We start from the raw sequence: 22,335 nt of genomic DNA, 5'->3' as shown, positions 1-22,335 counted from the left end.
CTTCAACCGACAGATTGAATTCGCTGTGGGTATTTATTACACATTTCCCCTTTTATCCCCATGGTAACGCTGGACCTATTGCGGAAGTTAATTTCAAGCCATATCTTTTGGCTTGGGCCAGATGGCGATCGGGGCACATGTCTAACCTTTTTTATGGCGTTTGAGGTACATCCTTAAAGCTACTTAATTAATGTTGAAAGGTTAACGCGGTTAAGTGTTTAAAAACTAGGGATGCACCGCTATGGGTACAGCCGATATATCGGCTATTCGTTAACGATAATATCCGACGACGTATCGACCGATATTAACAAAGTTAATAATAATAACAATAGTGTATATATTTAAAAGAATACTCGACTTTTACACAATTAAAAATACTTTATTACAATAAAGCACTACATGTTTCGTCAGGTGCATAACTGATTTTTATTGTCGACGACGTGAGAGCACGTCGAAACATGTAGTGCTTTATTGTAATATAGTATTTTTAATTGTGTAAAAGTCGAGTACTCTTTTAAATATCTATATACACAAGAAAAACGCCATATTCAATTTAATAGTGTATATGATAAAATCATTGTAAAAGACGGTGCAGTACACTGTCATTCCATTTTATTCAAATTTTTCATTAAAAAACGTTTGCAAGAGCATATCCGAATATGTTTCTTTTCATTTTACGTGAGACATATTTACTATCACAAATCGAAAATCGTTGTTTTATATTTGTTTACATTTGCAACCACCGGTTTTAAAAAAGATATGATCTAGCTTCTGAAGTATGGCGTACGTGGCGCGGCCAATCAAATAAAATATTATAATTAGTTAGTTAATCGAGAATTTTCTTATTTTTAAACGTTTTTCAGAATTTGTTTTTAATATCGGTATCGGCCAATATCGGCTTCGCTAAAGCATCCCTTTTAAAAGTACGTGCGCGAATGGCAATAACGAAAATGAATCTATTCTAAAACCAAAAAGTTACAAGGGTATGAAACATAAATGACGTCATGTAGTCTGAGCTTTTCGTTTCCCAGATTCATTATATACAAAATAAAAACCAAGTTTTCTAGCGCCTCGCTAGATGGCGACAGTGTTCCAGCGGGATCTATTTCTAACAATTAATACATATGTACTAACTAAGATGATCTCTTGAACCTAAATATAAAATTTTATACATTAAAAAGTGCCCTCTTAATTAATTGACACTTTACTTCAATTTTAAATTAATCCTAATTAATTTTAGTTACTTTTGATTTGTTTTGAATAGCAATTGTTGACATTTTCATAATGAAATTATACTACACTATTTCATTTTTTAATTTAAATCAAATTTATTAAACAAGCTAATCTTGTTAAGAATTTTCTACATTTAAATCAATGCATTTTGAAATAAATTTTTATTTAAATCAATGCATTTTGAAATAAATTTTTATTTAAATCAATGCATTTTGAAATAAATTTTTATTTAAATCAATGCATTTTGAAATAAATTTTTATTCAAATCAATGCATTTTGAAATAAATTTTTATTCAAATCAATGCATTTTGAAATAAATTTTTATTCAAATCAATGCATTTTGAAATAAATTTTATTCAAATCAATGCATTTTGAAATAAATTTTGATTTAAATCAATGCATTTTGAAATAAATTTTGATTTAAATCAATGCATTTTAAAATAAAATTTGATTTAAATCAATGCATTTTAAAATAAAATTTGATTTAAATCAATGCATTTTAAAATAAAATTTGATTTAAATCAATGCATTTTAAAATAAATTTTGATTTTAATCAATGCATTTTGAAATAAATTTTGATTTAAATCAATGCATTTTGAAATAAATTTTGTTTTAAATCAATGCATTTTAAAATAAATTTTGTTTTAAATCAAAGCATTTTAAAATAAATTTTGTTTTAAATCAAAAGCATTTTAAAATAAATTTTGATTTAAATCAATTCATTTTAAAAAATGGACCGCAAAGTTTCGAGTAGGTAATTTCCGTTAATTTCACGATAAACATAAATATCGTGTTAAATACGAAATCAAACGTCCGTAAATTTAAATTTAATTTGTATTTTTATTGATTCCAAGGAACCATTATTTTTCAAATACACCTGTAGGGTAATAGAACTAAAAATAATTCCAGAAAGAAAAATTTCTAAATGAGATTTTATTATATTTCGTAAGAATTAATTCGCTATTTCGAGACCGTGTGTATTGTTATCTGAAAAAAACGTCTTTTTAATGACAGAGTAGAAATCCACTATGTGTCGCGCTCATTTCGCAGTCCCTGCCCGCAGTTAATTGAAATTCTGCGGCGTGCAGAGTTTGTCTTGGCCTATTTCCCCGTCTCTCTGCATTCTCCAAATTGTTTGTGGGTTTTTGAAAGAAGTCGAGTAGTTGCCGACCAACCCTCCCAACTTCCACTTTTTTGACAATTACCATTACTCGCGCACCACGACAATATACATGATACGTATACGAAATATTTCCCCGCTAATGGCCGACTTTAAGTTCATTTTTCACGCTTGTCGCTGGAGGGCGTGGAAAGTAAAGTTCTCGCGGAACCGTCCTTAGCTGCCACGTGCATTAAATTCTTTTCGATTTTCAACTTTCACTTCAAACTAATGTTAAATGTATTTGTGACCTCCATAACGTTTTCTCTATTTTCAGTGGTAAAATGTTGTAACTTTTAAGTTATTCTATTTTTGAGTGAAAATGTAGTACTATCATAAGTAACGTAAAAAGGAAAGTAGAACAATTTTAGCGGTGGAATTTTGGAAGCGGAAAATCGTTACTTAGAATTTAGTTCTCTCTTCGTTAGTAGGATAATAATAATTATCAGCTAGGCTAATACCCTTGGCACCACCTTATGCCCAAGTCATCTAGCGACTTTTAATGCCCATAATTCTGGTAGCCGGGTTAGCGAATTAACACTATTGTGGGCCCTGGGCAAAGTAGAATTTGAGGCACTTAAAAAAATTCAGAAATTACTTTTTGGCTTGAAATAATAAAATAAAATAAAATTTCAAAAACATTTATTTCGAAGTTGGGGGGCTGTGCCATTGCACACTTGGCACATGCCGTAATACGGCCCTGGGTCATGCCAACAGCTCCCTACACTTACTAATACCGTTAACCTTTACAAGTTTTTATGGAAGGGGAAACCGAAGAACTTGGGGGAATTGTGTTCGGCCAAAGTCATCTAACTCAAGTGATAATAAACTCTTACTTTAATTCTGACGGGTAAAGCAAAATGTTGGCTGTCCTTCTTGTTTTAAAACCCCCATTTTTATCCCCCTCCCTCCTAAAAATATCCTTATGTTCAACCCTGAACAGGATAGGTACATAAATACTCATCTCTGATAATAGTAAATTTTATATTCCGAGTTAATAATTTATCATTATTTTGCCAAAATAAACGTTATTTTTACTTTGTTTGAAAGCGTTTCAACGTTCTTGGCCACTAGAAACATTTAGTAGCACATCCTTTAGGGTGCTATTTCTCAGCACCCTTACCAGACACTCCCATATACTAGTAGCAACTCAGTACTTGACCACGTAATGATTTATACGGTCTTGGGCGAAATAAACTAAAACAAATGACCGTATTGAGAATACGAAATGCCATACTTAATTATATTATATTACTTATGGTACTATTTATAAACGTTGAAATGAGTAAATTTTGAATTAAAATCTTTTTAATGCAGATTTTACCGCCTTATTAAAATGATTAAATCAAAAACCGGGCATAATTTTACGGTTAATAGAGTTAATAAACTTCAAGGCCCCCAAAAACGAATATGTTTAAGTTACAATCTTTTTGCAGTGACATAGCGTCTTGTCTCATTTTAACGACGTTGAGGACCAAAATATGGTTTCTCCTGGCCTTCGTTCTACTGCCAAATTCTTTTGGTACAAATAACTTGGGAAAAATTGTACGCTTGGAAGAAAAGAGTTCTAAAGATAAAAACATTTTTTGGGTTCGCGTAATTTCAGTTTTTGACTTTTTGTCGGTCATCAAAGTCTCGTTTGTTTTGAATATAACGTGCGTTTTCCCTCCCCTTTCCTCTGCAGTGTTCCAAAAGGACCAAAACATGGGTGGTGCCCCCTATTTGAAGTACAATGTTACAAATAATACGCTTCACGTTGGTCGATTTCGTATTTGGCAAATGCACTACTTTCGGTAAACCGTATACTTAAAATGTATAAATTTTTTTAAATATTTTCTGTCAAAGTAATTTTTTCGTGTTGACCTTCTTAAAATATTGCCCAAGTTCTATCCAATATTATAAATTTTTGGCAGGAAATTTAGTTATTTGTATTAAGAATGTAGTTAAAAGAAATTTAGTTATTTAAGTTAAGAATGTAGTTAAAAGAAATTTAGTTATTTAAGTTAAGAATGTAGTTAAAAGAAATTTAGTTATTTAAGTTAAGAATGTAGTTATAAGAAATTTAGTTATTTAAGTTAAGAATGTAGTTAAAAGAAATTTAGTTATTTAAGTTAAGAATGTAGTTAAAAGAAATTTAGTTATTTAAGTTAAGAATGTAGTTAAAAGAAATTTAGTTATTTAAGTTAAGAATGTAGTTAAAAGAAATTTAGTTATTTAAGTTAAGAATGTAGTTAAAAGAAATTTAGTTATTTAAGTTAAGAATGTAGTTAAAAGAAATTTAGTTATTTAAGTTAAGAATGTAGTTAAAAGAAATTTAGTTATTTAAGTTAAGAATGTAGTTAAAAGAAATTTAGTTATTTAAGTTAAGAATGTAGTTAAAAGAAATTTAGTTATTTAAGTTAAGAATGTAGTTAAAAGAAATTTAGTTATTTATATTAAGAATGTAGTTAAAGGATATGTAATTATTTAAGTTAAGTATGTAGTTAAAGGAAATGTAGTTATTTAAGTTAAGAATGTAGTTAAAGGAAATGTAGTTATTTAAGTTAAGAATGTAGTTAAAGGAAATGTAGTTATTTAAGTTAAGAATGTAGTTAAAAGAAATTTAGTTATTTAAGTTAAGAATGTAGTTAAAAGAAATTTAGTTATTTAAGTTAAGAATGTAGTTAAAAGAAATTTAGTTATTTAAGTTAAGAATGTAGTTAAAAGAAATTTAGTTATTTAAGTTAAGAATGTAGTTAAAAGAAATTTAGTTATTTAAGTTAAGAATGTAGTTAAAAGAAATTTAGTTATTTAAGTTAAGAATGTAGTTAAAAGAAATTTAGTTATTTATATTAAGAATGTAGTTAAAGGATATGTAATTATTTAAGTTAAGTATGTAGTTAAAGGAAATGTAGTTATTTAAGTTAAGAATGTAGTTAAAGGAAATGTAGTTATTTAAGTTAAGAATGTAGTTAAAGGAAATGTAGTTATTTAAGTTAAGAATGTAGTTAAAAGAAATTTAGTTATTTAAGTTAAGAATGTAGTTAAAAGAAATTTAGTTATTTAAGTTAAGAATGTAGTTAAAAGAAATTTAGTTATTTAAGTTAAGAATGTAGTTAAAAGAAATTTAGTTATTTAAGTTAAGAATGTAGTTAAAAGAAATTTAGTTATTTATATTAAGAATGTAGTTAAAGGATATGTAATTATTTAAGTTAAGTATGTAGTTAAAGGAAATGTAGTTATTTAAGTTAAGAATGTAGTTAAAGGAAATGTAGTTATTTAAGTTAAGAATGTAGTTAAAGGAAATGTAGTTATTTAAGTTAAGAATGTAGTTAAAAGAAATTTAGTAAATATTTATAATCTGCTACTCTAGATGGAGTTAGCGTCTATGCTGAAAAAATTAGTGTTGGTCATCGGTTGGCTGATTTCATATTTTTGAACTGTTTGGTTTCAACTGCTACACTTAACAAATTTATCTTTCAATGAAATTTTGAAATATCCTACGTTTTTCTATAGCTTCAATGTATTCATTGGTTTTGTATGAATGGCTTATCATTGTAAATATGATCAATGAAACTTTTAAATTGTGGCGACCGGTTTGTTTATCTATTGTTTACTTCGTCGTTTTCCTCCGCTGTCGAAATTGTTTATCTCTCCTTGGCCCCTTTTGCTGTCGAAACGGAAACAATTCTGTGAAATCTTATCAAACAGTTTTCATACCTTTGCACACGAGTATCTCCGATTATTGTTCAACCCTGCGCCACTACTTGCTCATTATCTTTCCTGACTTTTTATTTCAATTATTTCAGCCTGCAAAATAATGCTTCGGTTTTTCGCAATACAATATTTTACATAAATATTTCAATATTGCTTATAGAAATATTTTTAAGGTTTATAAATGAGTGAAATACGGTATGCGAGACTCCACCTGGATTTGATTCAAGAACTAACAGTAAGTGAGTTTTTGGAATAATTTAAAACTGACAGTTTCAGGGGTATTTTAAAACTGACAGTTTCAGGGGTATTTTAAAACTGTTAGTTTCAGGGGTAATTTAAAACTGTTAGTTTCAGGGGTAATTTAAAACTGACAGTTTCAGGGGTAATTTAAAACACAGTTTCAGGGGTAATTTAAAACTGTTAGTTTCAGGGGTAATTTAAAACTGACAGTTTCATAAATAATTTAAAACTGTTAGTTTCAGGGGTAATTTAAAACTGACAGTTTCATAAATAATTTAAAACTGTTAGTTTCAGGGGTAATTTAAAACTGACAGTTTCATAAATAATTTAAAACTGACAGTTTCAGGGGTAATTTAAAACTGACAGTTTCAGGGGTAATTTAAAACTGACAGTTTCAGGGGTAATTTAAAACTGACAGTTTCAGGGGTAATTTAAAACTGTCAGTTTCAGGGGTAATTTAAAACTGTCAGTTTCAGGGGTAATTTAAAACTGACAGTTTCAGGGGTAATTTAAAACTGACAGTTTCAGGGGTAATTTAAAACTGACAGTTTCAGGGGTAATTTAAAACTGACAGTTTCAGGGGTAATTTAAAACTGACAGTTTCAGGGGTAATTTAAAACTGACAGTTTCAGGGGTAATTTAAAACGAAGTCCATTTTGGGATAATTAATAACTACGTTCGTTTTTGGGATAATTAATAACTACGATCGTTTTGGGATAATTTAAAACTACATTCGTTTTTGGGATAATTTAAAACTTCGTTCGTTTTGGGATAATTTAAAACTACGTTCGTTTTTGGGATAATTTAAAACTACGTTCGTTTTTGGGATAATTTAAAACTACGTTCGTTTTTGGGATAATTTAAAACTACGTTCGTTTTTGGGATAATTTAAAACTACGTTCGTTTTTGGGATAATTTAAAACGACGTTCGTTTTTGGGATAATTTAAAACGACGTTCGTTTTTGGGATAATTTAAAACTGTCAGTTTTTGGGATAATTTAAAACTAAGTAAGTTTTTGGGATTATTTAGTTGAAATGTTTTGATTCTTTTGTATCATTTTATCAAACAAAAAGTCAGCTTTTACCAAATTATTTTTAAGATTTCGATGGAATTATTTTTATCGTATTTTCGCGGTATTTCCAATGTCAGTAACCCTTTAATAGTTAGAGAATGTTATTTTTTTTGGCAAAAGATGTTTTATTGCGGAATCCTAAGAAATGGTCATTTATATCGAGAGTCGCTCCCTGATTTCGAGACCTTCGATTAACGATAAGGCATTTCTATTTCGAAAACTCTCTAACCGAGATTATTTTTATTTTTGAAAAGGGGGCATCCTGTATGATTGAGGGAGCTCAAATGTATTTAATATTTCGACGTCGTGCGATTACTCTAATTGCTACATTTATATCAGAATCCGCCTGTTTCCCCGGCGGCTGTTTCAAATCGAAGTGGTTGCTAAATGGTTAGGACTTGTACGGTTTTGATTTTGTTACGCTGGTCAAAAAGAGCTATTATGAAAAACAATTTTAAACTAGTTTTGAATCGTTATATTTAAAAGTCAATGACGTAGAAGTTGATTTGGAAATACCCAATGTTAAAGTACAGCGTTATTATTAAAGTATACGATTTATAATTTTAGTTGCAATTTTCGAGTTTTGTTCAGAATTTGTTTAGTGGAAATGTTGAAAATAGGCAGGTAGAATAAATTTCAGTGGATCGAAAATTGGCTCATAAGTAATTTTAGTTGGGCAAAAATGTACGATAGAATTAACTACATACCAAAAATGGTGTATAGAATGAATGCGGCTAGAACAAAAATGCACTATTGATTAAAATAAAAAACACTATTGTACAATAAAATTAGCCCGACGACGGCGGTAGTATTGTCGCCGAAACGGCCGTAGCAAAGTTTTGTAATAAAAACTTTTTATTGTACAATAGGGGGTTTTATTTTAATCAATTGTAATATGTACAAGACTGTCCTTTCAACAAGTTTAGAAAAAATTTGTATAGAATTAACACCACTACAACAAAAATGTTCAATAGAATTAACGCCACTATAACAAAAATGTTCTAAAGAATTAACTCCACTAGAACAAAAATGTTCTATAGAATAACCGCCACTAGAACAAAATGCTCTAGAATTAACGCCACTAAAACCAAATGTTCTATAGAAATAACTCCACCAGAACCAAAATGCTCTAGAACTAACGCCACTAAAACCCAATTTTCTATAGAATTAACTCCACTAGAACATAAACTCCACTAAAACCAAATTTTCTATAGAATTAACTCCACTAGAACAAAAATTTGTGTGACAAAAAGAACGAAAATTAATTTTCAATGTACAAATTTTCTTAGCGTATAATCACCTCTATACCTATTTCGTCTACGCTGATATTATCCCCGAGAATCTATGTAGATAATTCGTGGGAGTGTAGATTATACGTAATAAAGCTACACGTTCGCCGAACACGTTTTATTGCCGGGCTTAAACTATCTTAATTTTAAGTTGGAATATCAAAATTGAGTATTAAGTTGTAGCGCGTCATTTCAAATGTCCTCTGGTTATGTATCTTGAAATGAAAATGGCGAATCCTCGGTAAGCGCTTCAGCTTCGGGCAATTATGTTCTGGAGGAAAGGGGCAGATAAGTACACCATCAGATAAAGCTGTCATCGCTGCCTTGAAATTTATAGATTTCCTTCTTGAAATCGTAATCTTGGATCGCGCCAGAGCTCCTTTAATATGCGCATTTTTTAGCCTGCGCTTCCATCTATGCCTTGCACGTGATGCAACTGAGGTTATAGACTACTTGATAGGGTTGATGTTGGCCCATGGCGGTTCCCCCCGGCCGAATGGTGGCGGGTTGGTTCCGGCCGAATGGTGGCGGGTTGGTTCCGGCCGAATGGTGGCGGGTTGGTTCCGGCCGAATGGTGGAGGGTTGGTTCCGGCCGAATGGTGGCGGGTTGGTTCCGGCCGAATGGTGGAGGGTTGGTTCCGGCCGAATGGTGGAGGGTTGGTTCCGGCCGAATGGTGGCGGGTTGGTTCCGGCCGAATGGTGGAGGGTTGGTTCCGGCCGAATGGTGGCGGGTTGGTTCCGGCCGAATGGTGGCGGGTTGGTTCCGGCCGAATGGTGGAGGGTTGGTTCCGGCCGAATGGTGGAGGGTTGGTTCCGGCCGAATGGTGGAGGGTTGGTTCCGGCCGAATGGTGGCGGGTTGGTTCCGGCCGAATGGTGGAGGGTTGGTTCCGGCCGAATGGTGGCGGGTTGGTTCCGGCCGAATGGTGGAGGGTTGGTTCCGGCCGAATGGTGGAGGGTTGGTTCCGGCCGAATGGTGGCGGGTTGGTTCCGGCCGAATGGTGGAGGGTTGGTTCCGGCCGAATGGTGGAGGGTTGGTTCCGGCCGAATGGTGGCGGGTTGGTTCCGGCCGAATGGTGGAGGGTTGGTTCCGGCCGAATGGTGGCGGGTTGGTTCCGGCCGAATGGTGGAGGGTTGGTTCCGGCCGAATGGTGGAGGGTTGGTTCCGGCCGAATGGTGGAGGGTTGGTTCCGGCCGAATGGTGGAGGGTTGGTTCCGGCCGAATGGTGGAGGGTTGGTTCCGGCCGATGGTGGAGGGTTGGTTCCATAGAAATAGAAATTAGACTAGAAGCACGATTGGATTGGGCGGGGACGTACCAGCTAGAAGGCTGCCATCAGAGTGGAATCGCGATAGTCGCGCCATCTCATAGAAACAATTTAAACTAAATAAGTCAATATGGTCACGTGGAATAACATAAAAACGATCGTAGGCATTGTATTAAAAACTTTTTATTTATTTATCTGACATTATATTAAGTTATTTAAACAGCTTTAGGAAAATCATAAAAATCTCAAGAATCTACTATATCTACCGTGTCAACCTTAAAGTCACACGTTAACTTTGCGCAATCATTGTAAGTCTAAAATACCACAAATCATCACAGTTTAACTAAATTTTAATTATTTCAGTGTGGTTTAAAATAAGCCTACATGAGATTCCAAAATCTTGGTTTCAGTGTCTTTTAAACTATCAACAGTATTAGTTAAGTCAAATTGAGCGGTTTCCGGTAGTTCACTTTTTCTGAAATAACCTCTGATAAATAGGGAAACTAAATAACAATTACTAAAATCAATAAATTGGCATACTCTAGAAGATGTAAATATGCTTTGTTCTGGAATAGATATTTTTGGGAGCTCTTTGAAATTCTTGTTTTAATAAAGAAATTATTCATATTTCAGTTAGTTTTTTATTTCAGAATGTATAGGGTAATTTTTACTTACTTGCTTTCAAATGGTGCCTTCCATTTTGAAAGTAAATTTCATCTGTCAGAAAATGTTTACTACACACAAAGTCATATGAAGTAATTGAAGATGGAGTCCAATTTTCGCGATTTACCGCTAAAACCCATTTTCCTAGTAATTCAGCATTTCTCAGAGAAATTTTTGTGTAAAAAAATCTCTTATTCTGAGATTATTATAAAATATTTACTATAATATTACATACTTATGAAATGAGAATTTTATTTATTTCCCAGATCTCTCTTTACTATGTGAAAAAGCGCCGTTTTTAACCATTTTTGAGGATATGCTTTTAGACGCAAAAATTTAAACACGAAAAGACCACCGCTGCGCACGACGTGATGCGCAGTGGATCGCATTTTTTTCCCTCTTCGAAATTCGCGTCGTAGCCATGGCGACAATGTTTAATGCGTTTGTCAGATGGCGCGTACATCGCGATTCCACCCTAATGTCAGCCTTCTAGCTCGCCTGTTTCCCTTGGGATTGGCGGAAAGGGCAGTGCTTCTAGTCTCATTTCTATTTCTATGGTTGGTTCCGGCCGAATGGTGGAGGGTTGGTTCCGGCCGAATGATGGAGGGTTGGTTCCGGCCGAATGTTGGAGGGTTGGTTCCGGCCGAATGATGGAGGGTTGGTTCCGGCCGAATGTTGGAGGGTTGGTTCCGGCCGAATGATGGAGGGTTGGTTCCGGCCGAATGTTGGAGGGTTGGTTCCGGCCGAATGATGGAGGGTTGGTTCCGGCCGAATGTTGGAGGGTTGGTTCCGGCCGAATGATGGAGGGTTGGTTCCGGCCGAATGATGGAGGGTTGGTTCCGGCCGAATGTTGGAGGGTTGGTTCCGGCCGAATGTTGGAGGGTTGGTTCCGGCCGAATGATGGAGGGTTGGTTCCGGCCGAATGATGGAGGGTTGGTTCCGGCCGAATGTTGGAGGGTTGGTTCCGGCCGAATGATGGAGGGTTGGTTCCGGCCGAATGTTGGAGGGTTGGTTCCGGCCGAATGATGGAGGGTTGGTTCCGGCCGAATGATGGAGGGTTGGTTCCGGCCGAATGTTGGAGGGTTGGTTCCGGCCGAATGTTGGAGGGTTGGTTCCGGCCGAATGATGGAGGGTTGGTTCCGGCCGAATGTTGGAGGGTTGGTTCCGGCCGAATGATGGAGGGTTGGTTCCGGCCGAATGTTGGAGGGTTGGTTCCGGCCGAATGATGGAGGGTTGGTTCCGGCCGAATGTTGGAGGGTTGGTTCCGGCCGAATGTTGGAGGGTTGGTTCCGGCCGAATGATGGAGGGTTGGTTCCGGCCGAATGTTGGAGGGTTGGTTCCGGCCGAATGATGGAGGGTTGGTTCCGGCCGAATGTTGGAGGGTTGGTTCCGGCCGAATGTTGGAGGGTTGGTTCCGGCCGAATGTTGGAGGGTTGGTTCCGGCCGAATGTTGGAAGGTTTGGTTCCGACCGTACGATTGAAAGTTGGCTCCTCCCGAATGGTCCATAGAACCCATTGCTAAAGTGACTCCTTTTTTTAACCTCACCCTCAGGTGCAGTCTAACCCGTACAAACATCGTCTATAGAAAATCTATAGAAATATATAGAGGCTTATATAAACCTCTATATATTTTTATAGATTTTCTATAGACAATTTTTGTACGGGAAGCTTTCTGATTGTGGCTTGCTCGTCTTGTTTGTGATGTAGCTTATTTCGGTTCAATCTCCATCGTTCACTCGCGAACGGCATTTAAAAAGAATCCCAGCGTAAGCCGGCCGCCTTATAAGAAAACTCCCTCACACCCAAAACCCCTCTCGTATCTGATAAGGCACCTTGTTCTCGCTACCTTCGGCCAAAGAGTCGCGTCTAATGCCAATGAATAAATTAAAATCTTGATGTGGAAAACGATAAACAAATTTTAATGCATTTTCTTGGGTATGGCAAGTTAATTCAAATGAAATTGAACAATTCAAATTTAATAAATTTTATAATAAACTAGTCTATTACCCGAGGCACGCACCTTAGGCCTAAGTCTTTAACTCTTTGGCTGGGTTAATGAAGTGCGTAAGTTCTAGTTGCAAATTGCCCATATAGATGGAGTTAGCTTCTCCCTGTTAAAAATGTCCATAAAATAAATAAAATAAAATGTTAATCTTATAATCTTCTAAAAATTAAAATTAGTAATGTTAGTGAAATTAACTTTAAGAAAATATCCATTGTTAAAATCATTCTAGATAGTAAAATACTCGAATAAAATTATTTCATTTTATTTAAGTTTCAAAACGTAAAAACCCAAAGGGACTAGGACCGTTCGCGGACTAGCCCAAAAATATATTTATCAATGTATTGAAACTCAATTTAACTCGGTTGTCAACGAAGGACGTCCGCCCCGACTCTATTGACGCTGCAACCGAGTTTTCTTTTGTATTGTATTGTAAAATCATTCTCGCTCGGAGAAAGAGGTCGGTTTGAAATGGTCATTTAATTCAGTCTGAGGCTCGTTTAGAAACTTTCCAACTAAAACAAAACAAAACCACTAAAACGCTTTAAATATCATTTTTCAGTCGGTGATATTTAGAAAAATATAGCTCTCCCAAAACCAGTAAAAATAAAATTCGATTAAAACAAAACCCGAATTTCATAAATAAATAAAAAGCTATTTAATTAGATTTGGGGCACTTGTATTAAAGATACTAGATATTCCCATATTTAATTGAAAACAATACTGAATTAATTAATATAATAAAAGCAATTAATATCTATTGAATGGTGTATCGTTACAGTTTCTTTCTTTTGTGGTTCGAAAGATACCAGAAAATAATCAATCTATTCTGTTCGAAATATTATCCTGTAGCAAGCAGTTAGAGTAGTTTAGCACTTACCCCTGTAAAAGGAGCTTTGAAACATATTCTTCGCTTTGCGAAATCTAGGATTTTCGAAATCTTCTATCTTTGGTTATTATAATATGTCATTAGATAGGTAATGAGGTATTTTATTTGGCGAAATAGAATATTCAGTTCTGGTCGAGAGTTAACACTGAAAGATATATTTTTAGTTCTCCGTCTGACTGCAGGTTTTCCCCCGAGCTCTTCGGTTTCCCCTTCCATAAAAACTTGTTGAGATTAACGGTAATAATGAGTGTAGGGAGCTGTTGGCTCGCGTGGCATGAAGGGCTTTCCACCACCCTTTCATATTAGTAATTCTTTATTAATCACTCTTTTAATTTTTATAGTGACTTCAAAATATAATTTAAATACCGGTAGATAAGTCTTGAATCAATATATTATTCTGGGCTGCGGCTACCGTTTCATTGAAAATGGTAATGGGCGTTTGTATTTAAAATACAACGAGTCTTTTTAATTAAAATCCAATTAATAATCCGCCCTTTTGATTGAGAAAGCAGCGGGTAGAGAAGTTAAAAGAGCGAATGTGGCGCTTCCTAGCGGCCATTGACGGAAACGTGCCTAAATTATTAAAATTTCTTAATCTCTTTAAACCATCAAATTTGCGGATCACGGAAAAAATTATTTTCTGATATTTTTTGCAGCTTCTCGATTGTGGCAGTTGATAAAAACTGGCCCGGTCAGTTTGGCGTACACTCCACTGTTTGATCGAATTAATAGCTAATTTTCTACCTTTTTTTGTGTCTTGTTAAAGGTCATTTTTAACCCTTTTGGCGTTTACCGAGCTTTAATGGCCAATTTTGTATAGCGTATAATTTTTAAGCGAACCGCATCCTTAAAACGACACATTTTTCGGTATTGCGCCCTTACGGTTTTGAAACTATTATAATTGTACAATATCGTGGTAGTAGCTGTTGTTGTTTCATCAGATCTTATTGTTCTTAATTAAAATCTGTTAAACCAAGTAAATGGGAAAAATAAGGCAAAACGTCACTGAATTTAAAAATATGTTTAAAAAGTAAGGAAAAAGTCGGCTAATTTTAAGAATATTTAAAAAATTGAGCAATTTAAATTTAACATTAAAATTTTATTAAAGTAATTTTACTATAGTTTTGTGATAAATTCTGTGATTAGTATTTAGTTCCTTAAACATGCGGTTGTCATTTTAAAATTATAAAACGTAACCTTATGCTAAAATAACTTCTGATAAAAGTAAAATATAAAGTTAAAAATTGTTTTATTTTGACATTTTAAAAGTCAAGCGTAAAGGGTCAGAGAAAACCGAGAAATGTATTAAAATATTAAGATTTTTCCTACATTGAGGTAAACGTCCATTCTTGGATACAAAATTACTCTTATTTTCTGGCGCAAATTTCAAAAATGATAAAAATATTGGTTGCAACTTTTAAATTTTCTATATTCGATCATACATTTTTACAAAAATTGTTACACTCCAAAAATGTTAAAAAAAAATTGGTTTCTATTTAATCCATACTGTTTATAGAATAGAATAACATGTTTAATGTGCACATCAACAGTACAAACTTTCAACGATGTATATTTATTAGTTAAAACACTAAATCTCATATTTTCTAAAATACTACGAAACTTAAAAATCCGATTTCCTCCAAATTAATTTTTTTTCTCTAATTTCGTGGACTATAATATTCCTAAAACACTTTCAAAGTAATTATTATAAATATAAGTTTGTAACTAAACCAAAACATCAACGTGTGATTCCTTTGAATAAATATTACTATTAACAAAGTGGTTGCAAAAGTAATATGTCTTGTAGGGCCGTATTGTTCGAATGCCATCCGAAAGGACGTCCTATTTTAAAGTGTGTAATTAACGGCACCCTTTTTTAGGGACAATAATTAATGATAGAGGGAGCCGCGGCAACAATGTAGGTCGCTTCATTGAAGACGCGAGAAAAACATTGTTGAATGTTAAAAGTTTAACCCAAGGCTTTAAATTTCTCTATAATTATAGCTTAAACGTCGCTTCTTCCTTTGATCGAAAAACGACGGTTTCTTTTCGGCCATTGTCTTCGGTTTCCCTTCATTATTATCACAGTAATAATGAATACCACTCGATTTATATCGCAGCCCCATCTATCAAGATAAAATCTCCAGATATTAATTATTATGCTTCGACGATATCCTCGCTTAAAGGCCTAGGTTGGCTTCTGCCTGTCCCCCTTTAAGATAACTTGCCTGAAAAGCAAATACCCTGGTGGTAGGCCAACCGCTGAACATGTTGCCCCCCCCACCAGGGTATTTGCTTTTCAGGCAAGTTATCTTAAAGGGGGACAGGTAGAAGCAAACCTAGGCCTTTTACGAAACTGACCAATTTCACGATATACAGGGTGTTTTAAAAGGTTAAGTTGTATGTCTGTTTTTTTTTTCATTTTCCTACGATGAGTGAAAAGAGCGCCAGTGAGCTTCAAAGTGAAGCCTACTAGCCCCTGGAAGTAGGCTGCAACAAGCGCAAAACCAAGCAGCAGGAAAACGCCAACATTAAGGTTTGGGCTCGTGTGATAGGTGAAAAAGGACTTTGTAAACAAATCGAGGTAACCAGCGTAAAAAAGTACACTTAAACAGTATTTAAAGTCCCTGCTTCATGAATGAATCAATATTTATGAACTCTTTGTGAAAGAACAAATCTCTTTTATAAAAGGGAGGAAACCATAAATATGGATTCACCTTTTACACTTTCAATTATATTTGCCATCGTCAAAAACATTATATACAATAATTTCGTCTGAATAAGTTTGGCAAAAAAAATTAGAATTTGGAAAAATAATTAAAAAAAGATGGATGCTTGGTTTTGCGCTTGTTGCAGGGGCTAGTAGGCCACACTTTGAGGCTATCTGGCACTCTTTTAACTCATCGTGGGAAAATGGGGAAAAAACAGGCATACTTCTCAACTCACCCCCTACAACTCCCTTAAATTTTTGCATCACCTTTTTAAACACCCTGTATAATTTGAAGTAAATTCATTAACTTCTGGTAAAAATATAATCTTAGAAATTGTATAATTTTGACCTGAAAAAATTTATATTAATATTTTTGCATAACCTTTTGAAACACCCTGTATTAAAATAGGCGCTTACATTTTGAATTCTGTGAGCATTTTGCTCCGAAATGAACGCCACAGTGATAGCGTTACGAATCACTGTGAAAACGGTGTATAAAACTCGTGCCATTGAGCGGGCCCCACTTGCTAAAAGAAAATTTATCAATGATGCTTATTAAGTCGTCAGAAAAAGAGCCGAAACTTTGATAAGTTTTTATCTGTTTCGTCCCACTAAACGCGGGGATTTTCAATTGAATCTTTTGTATCGTGTTTGTAGTCGAAAATATCTTCAGGGTTAAACGTACAAATAAAGGCTATTTACAAGCCTTTTGAGTACTTTGTTGACGCCGTTGCTATTTGGGTGGTCTGCAGAGATACGTCTATTTCGGATTTTCTCGATTATTTACGCTGGGAAAAAATGTTTATTTTATACCATTTTTATCAGCCGGTGTAGTTCTATAAGCTTCAAATAGGTCGTCTAACACGTGTTTGATATAAAATTGATGAAAGTAATCTTCGAAATATTACAGATTTGGTTAATTGTTTTACTAAAAAAAGGAATTTGGAAATTTTCAGATTATTAAATATTTTCGTAATCTTTGGTCAAATAAAGGCATTTTTAAATTCGGGGGTGGAGGATAAATTTCTTTTCCAGAATGATTTTACTGACAATCATAATGCAAAGTTTATTGAAGAAAACCTTACTTTATTGAATTTTCTGAGAATCACTTGGTGAAATTTTTTAAAAATTCTAAATTTAAGAGAAGTTTTATTGAAAAAATTACTTTTTCCCTTACATTTTGTGGATTCGTGACCTTTTTCTCTTGCAATTTGTGAATTTGTTTTTTAAATTAGGGATTTTTAGAAATTTATTCTTTGATTTTAAATTTTTCTTTGGAGCTTTTGGTGAGCGTTTGGGATTTTTTTGAATGTCATCACCTAATGACAAGGAAATATTGCATTTTATTTTTCATATAAATATGGAGAAAATTCGAAATAAAATTTCAACCTAAATTTTCATTATATCGACGTCAATTTCCAAACTAGAGTTTTTTATTTTATCATAAGTGGATAATAAACATTAGTATGACACTTCCTATTCACCCAATGCAATTTTTTTAATGATAGTCTGTTTCGCCAATGACAACGTAAACCATTACCTACCGACGGACTGACGACTCTCCGCGAACTGTTACTAGTATTTAGAGGAAGCTCGAAAAATCGGCGACGGTCCGCCGGCAGCCTTTTTGACGGACCAGTCAAGGACTATTGAAAATTGAAATGCTTTCCAAAGTGTAAATAACGCTTACTTTTGGAAAATAACGATAAATTATTGAATCGGAAGATAAAAATAACTATTATAAACACTGGCTCCATTTCAGAAGTTAGTTATTTTCGAATTTCAACCCTAAACGCGTGTACGCTCGTATTTCTCGCCATCAAACTAAGTAACTATTTTGCCAACGGAAAGAGTAGGAAGGGACGAGTTTCCTGTTCGGAACGTTCCTATTTCCCCATCACTATCATTATCCGAATTTGGTCTCTGTCATACTTATGTTTATTATCCACTTATGATATTATTAGAGACAAATTACGAGTCATAAAATCTAGAGCCGAACGAACCTCTTTCTATAATCTCAAATAATAGCAAACGACCGAGAGGAACTTAAAATCTAATGATGTCTAGTTAAACGACATTCTTTCCGTGAAAGGGTGGAAAATGGGTTTTTGGCCTAAATAGGCCCGAAGACGGGGGTGGCTCGAGATTCCAGTGGAATTCCAGATGGGTGCATTATCTATAGACGGTTACGAATTGGAAATAATGATGATGGCAGAGTCGGTTCCGGCTCGTTTCTTTGAATGAAGTAATGAGATATATTTGGTTTCCAGCACTGTATACTGTTACGTGCTCGTTAAAGACGCGAATAGCCGCGTGACGCTCGTCTTGAATATTAAATACCAATAGCGATATGTAAGCGTACCTGGTTATCGTTACGCTCGTACCTTTTAACTTCCAGCGATACCTGACTACGAATTAATGACAAGCGACGGTAATTTTGTCGTTTCGCTTGTTATTTCAACCGTTTTTCCTTTCGTTAAAATAAATTTATACCAGACATGGATTGGAATTTCATTTCGCGTTGAAGATAAATTTAAAAATTCTGTGAATATAGATTTAAAATCATTTCCCGGGGAAATATTCCGATTTGTATAACCATATGTAACATAATTACTCATAAGTATGCCATAAAAGAATTTTGGTTAATGAAACCTTGTTCACGGGATATGACGTAAATTACGTCACTTACAACTCCGTGACGAAATACGCGTCATCAACTTTACTGATGGGAAACGGAAGTTAGTGAGAATTCCTCGCGCGTCTCTGGCTTTGCCCATGTCAAGTTTAGCTCGTGCCTCGCGATCACATGATTTCATTTCCATGGTAACCTCTCTCGCGATCACATGATTTCATTTCCATGGTAACCTTTTCAATAGCGCAAGGATTATAAGCATTTTTTGCATTTTTGGGTCCGCTCAATGTATGTTCCGCGTGAAACAAGGTCTCATTGAATTTTTTTCAATGGAAATATTATACAGAGGCATACTTATGAGTAATTATGTTACATATGGTATAACCAAGGGAAAAGAGCTAGATCTTTATAAAAAGGGCGACTCGTCAAATGCTAATTAATGTCTTATTCAACTGGTTAAAATTTTCCACGCGCTCTTTAATATTTTAGCGTAAAAAGCTCGCGCATTTTTTTTATTTCAGGGAGCACGCGCGAAATCGCTCGAGCCCATTTACGCTAAAATATCAAGACGCGCGTGGAATTTTTTAACAAGTTGAATAAGACATAGAGTTTATGCTAGCTTCTATAGCGGATATACCTAATAATTAAATTAATTCAATTAATTAGTATACCAAATGTGGTCGATCTAAGTTGAAAACTGTAGATTCCTATAGCGGACAAACATATATACAAACAGTGTCAAACACTCATCTTTATATAATAGATAATAAAAGATACTGCATGGATTAAAAATATGATTGGTTTATTTAAAACTTAATATTTACAGGGAGCTTTCGGACCGCGGTTTTTTTACAATCGATGCAACGTTTACTTAACATTTACCCCTGGTGTTGACAAAATGAATTTTCCTTCTCATGCTATATTATCCATTACCTTTTTTCTGTTTCACCCTCTTTTATTCTAAATCCTCCACACCTAGATATATTAACTGTACTGCCGTCCAATTTTCATTTTTCTCCATCTATTATGCTTCTTTAAAAAACATTTTATACCAACAACGTCAAGTTTAATTCAATTGCAATTGCATTACCTTTTTTTCGTGTAAATGCAAATGCTTGTTTTATGACATTCCAGCGAACTGAATCTTTTTATGGAGAGGTCTGCACACTTCTGGTTTTTTTTGTAACTCTTTAGTCAGTTTTACGCCGTGGGAAAAGATCACTGGGATGTTGCGCCATCTATAATGTTACCCCAAAACTACACATAAATTATACAAAAAATATTTTATGTCACCTAGGAGCAACAAACACAAGAAGAACGCCACCCGTCATAAGTCGTGCATTTTATTGAGTACATTTTTCATTGGTTAGACGCTTTAGCGCCTGCTGGCGGGGGAAGGGGAAAACTCGGAAATTGTCTTCCCCCTTTCCGTAATATGTTCAACGTAAAAGTTCGTCCAATGAAATTTGTACACAACACTGCGTTAGCGTGTTTAAAGGCTAGTTGCGTTCTCCTTGTGTTTGTTGCTCCTAGATGGCACCAATTTAATTATTTTACCTTCTTAATTGTTTATAAAAAAATATATAATATAATATCTTAATAAGATTTAATAAGTGGCGTATCGTACAGTATAGTCTTTATACAATATACAAAAAATGTTCGCGGTAAAAGTCATTAGTTCCACTAGCGGTCGATAGAAGTCGCGACTGGACGTGGGGTGACCAATCAGCTGCAATTCGTTATGGGCACGTTCTGACCTTTCCATAAAAAGATCTTGGATGAAATATTATTTAGTTTCATTGAAATGCAAATGGCCCTGGATGAACTATTAACTTGTTTCTAGAACACGCAAATGAGGATCGATTTACCATTAGCTTCAAGAAAATGGAAATGGGCCAATGACCTTGGCACCACCTTAGGCCTAAGTCATCAAGCGATTTTTAAAGCCATTAATTCAGGTGTCCGGGTTACAAATCGTAGGAGGGTGCGGTGGCAAGCCCTTCAGGTCACGCGAGCCAACAGCTCCCTACACTCACAATTACTGGTAACCTCTACAAGTTTTCATGGAAGGGTAAACCGAAGAGCTCGGGGAAAAACCCCTTAGACCAGTGGGGAGAGAACTCAACGCGGGAGTTTTTCCGAGTTTTCACCCAGTGCCACAAGCTGGGATCGAACCCGGCTCCTCTTGCTGCGAGGCGAAAGTGCTAACCGTAGGCTTTAAAGTGACAATTTTTTTAAGTAAGAATATTAATTCTTTTAAACTTTATCCCTCGCAACTAATTAATAATATACAGGTTAAGCCACTCCTTGGAAACTTGTAGGGAGAACTTGTAGATTGTACAGAATAAAACTACATCTACATTCAGCTACAAGTTTACCCGTTCACGTCGTCTATCGATGGCTCGCGATTATAATTAGTTTTTCCCACGCTTCGAAGCAGCTGAATTTCTCAAATTCCTGAAATAAACATCCTCATACCAGAAACTCCCCCAAAACGTCGGTAGATCACATTTAGGCCATCCCCGTTATCCCATTAAAACATTAAACGTTTAAACGTGTAAAACCGCCAAATAACCCCCAAAATAAATGAAAATATGTCAGGGAAAGGGTACGAGTACCAAAATACATCTTTCAGCGAACTGCCAAACACGCGTTCAATCAGACGTTTCTAATATGTTGCGTAAGAAATAAGTATCCAACTACGCCATGAAAATGAAACGTGCATCTACGCAGATTTGTAAAGCGTGCAAAATTAACTGGCTAAGAAGATTTACTTATTAAACTCTCCCTAAAGAGATTTACTAAGGAAAAGTTTAATAAGTAAAATTCCTAAGGATATTTTCTTAGCGAAAGTTTACAAAGTAAAATACTTAAGGATATTTACTTGGAGAAAGTTTACAAAGTAAAATGACTAAGGATATTTACTTAGGGAAAGTTTAAAAAGTAAAATGACTAAGGATATTTACTTAGGGAAAGTTTAAAAAGTAAAATGACTAAGGATATTTACTTAGGGAAAGTTTAAAAAGTAAAATGACCAAGGATATTTACTTGAGAAAAGTGTAAAAAATAAAATGCCTAAGAATATGAACTTTAGAAAATTATTAAAAAATCTGCTTAAAGATATTTACTTATGAAAAGCGTAAAAAAATAAAATGACTACAGATATTTACTTAGGAAAAGTGTAAGAAATAAACTGATTGATAATGCCTATGAAAAGCGTTAAAAATGGATCTGCCTAAGGATAAGTGTAAAAAATAAACTGCAAAAGCATATTTACTTAATAATAAATCATATTTCCCCCACTGTATTATATTTTAAACCTCAATATGACGTATTTGTCCCCACATAATTTATTCATCCAAAAAGTATTTAGAGAAATCAGCCGGATCCAGCGAATAACATTAGCAGTACAGGAATACGAATACTTATATCGTACGAAAGAGATAATATACTTCTGGTTGATTTGAACGTACTCTCAGCTGAAA

This window comes from Leiobunum rupestre, chromosome 5 (assembly GCF_980474605.1).
Source record: "Leiobunum rupestre chromosome 5, qqLeiRupe1.1.hap1, whole genome shotgun sequence".
In the NCBI taxonomy this organism is placed as follows: domain Eukaryota; kingdom Metazoa; phylum Arthropoda; class Arachnida; order Opiliones; family Sclerosomatidae; genus Leiobunum; species Leiobunum rupestre.
This window is presented reverse-complemented; position numbering follows the sequence as displayed.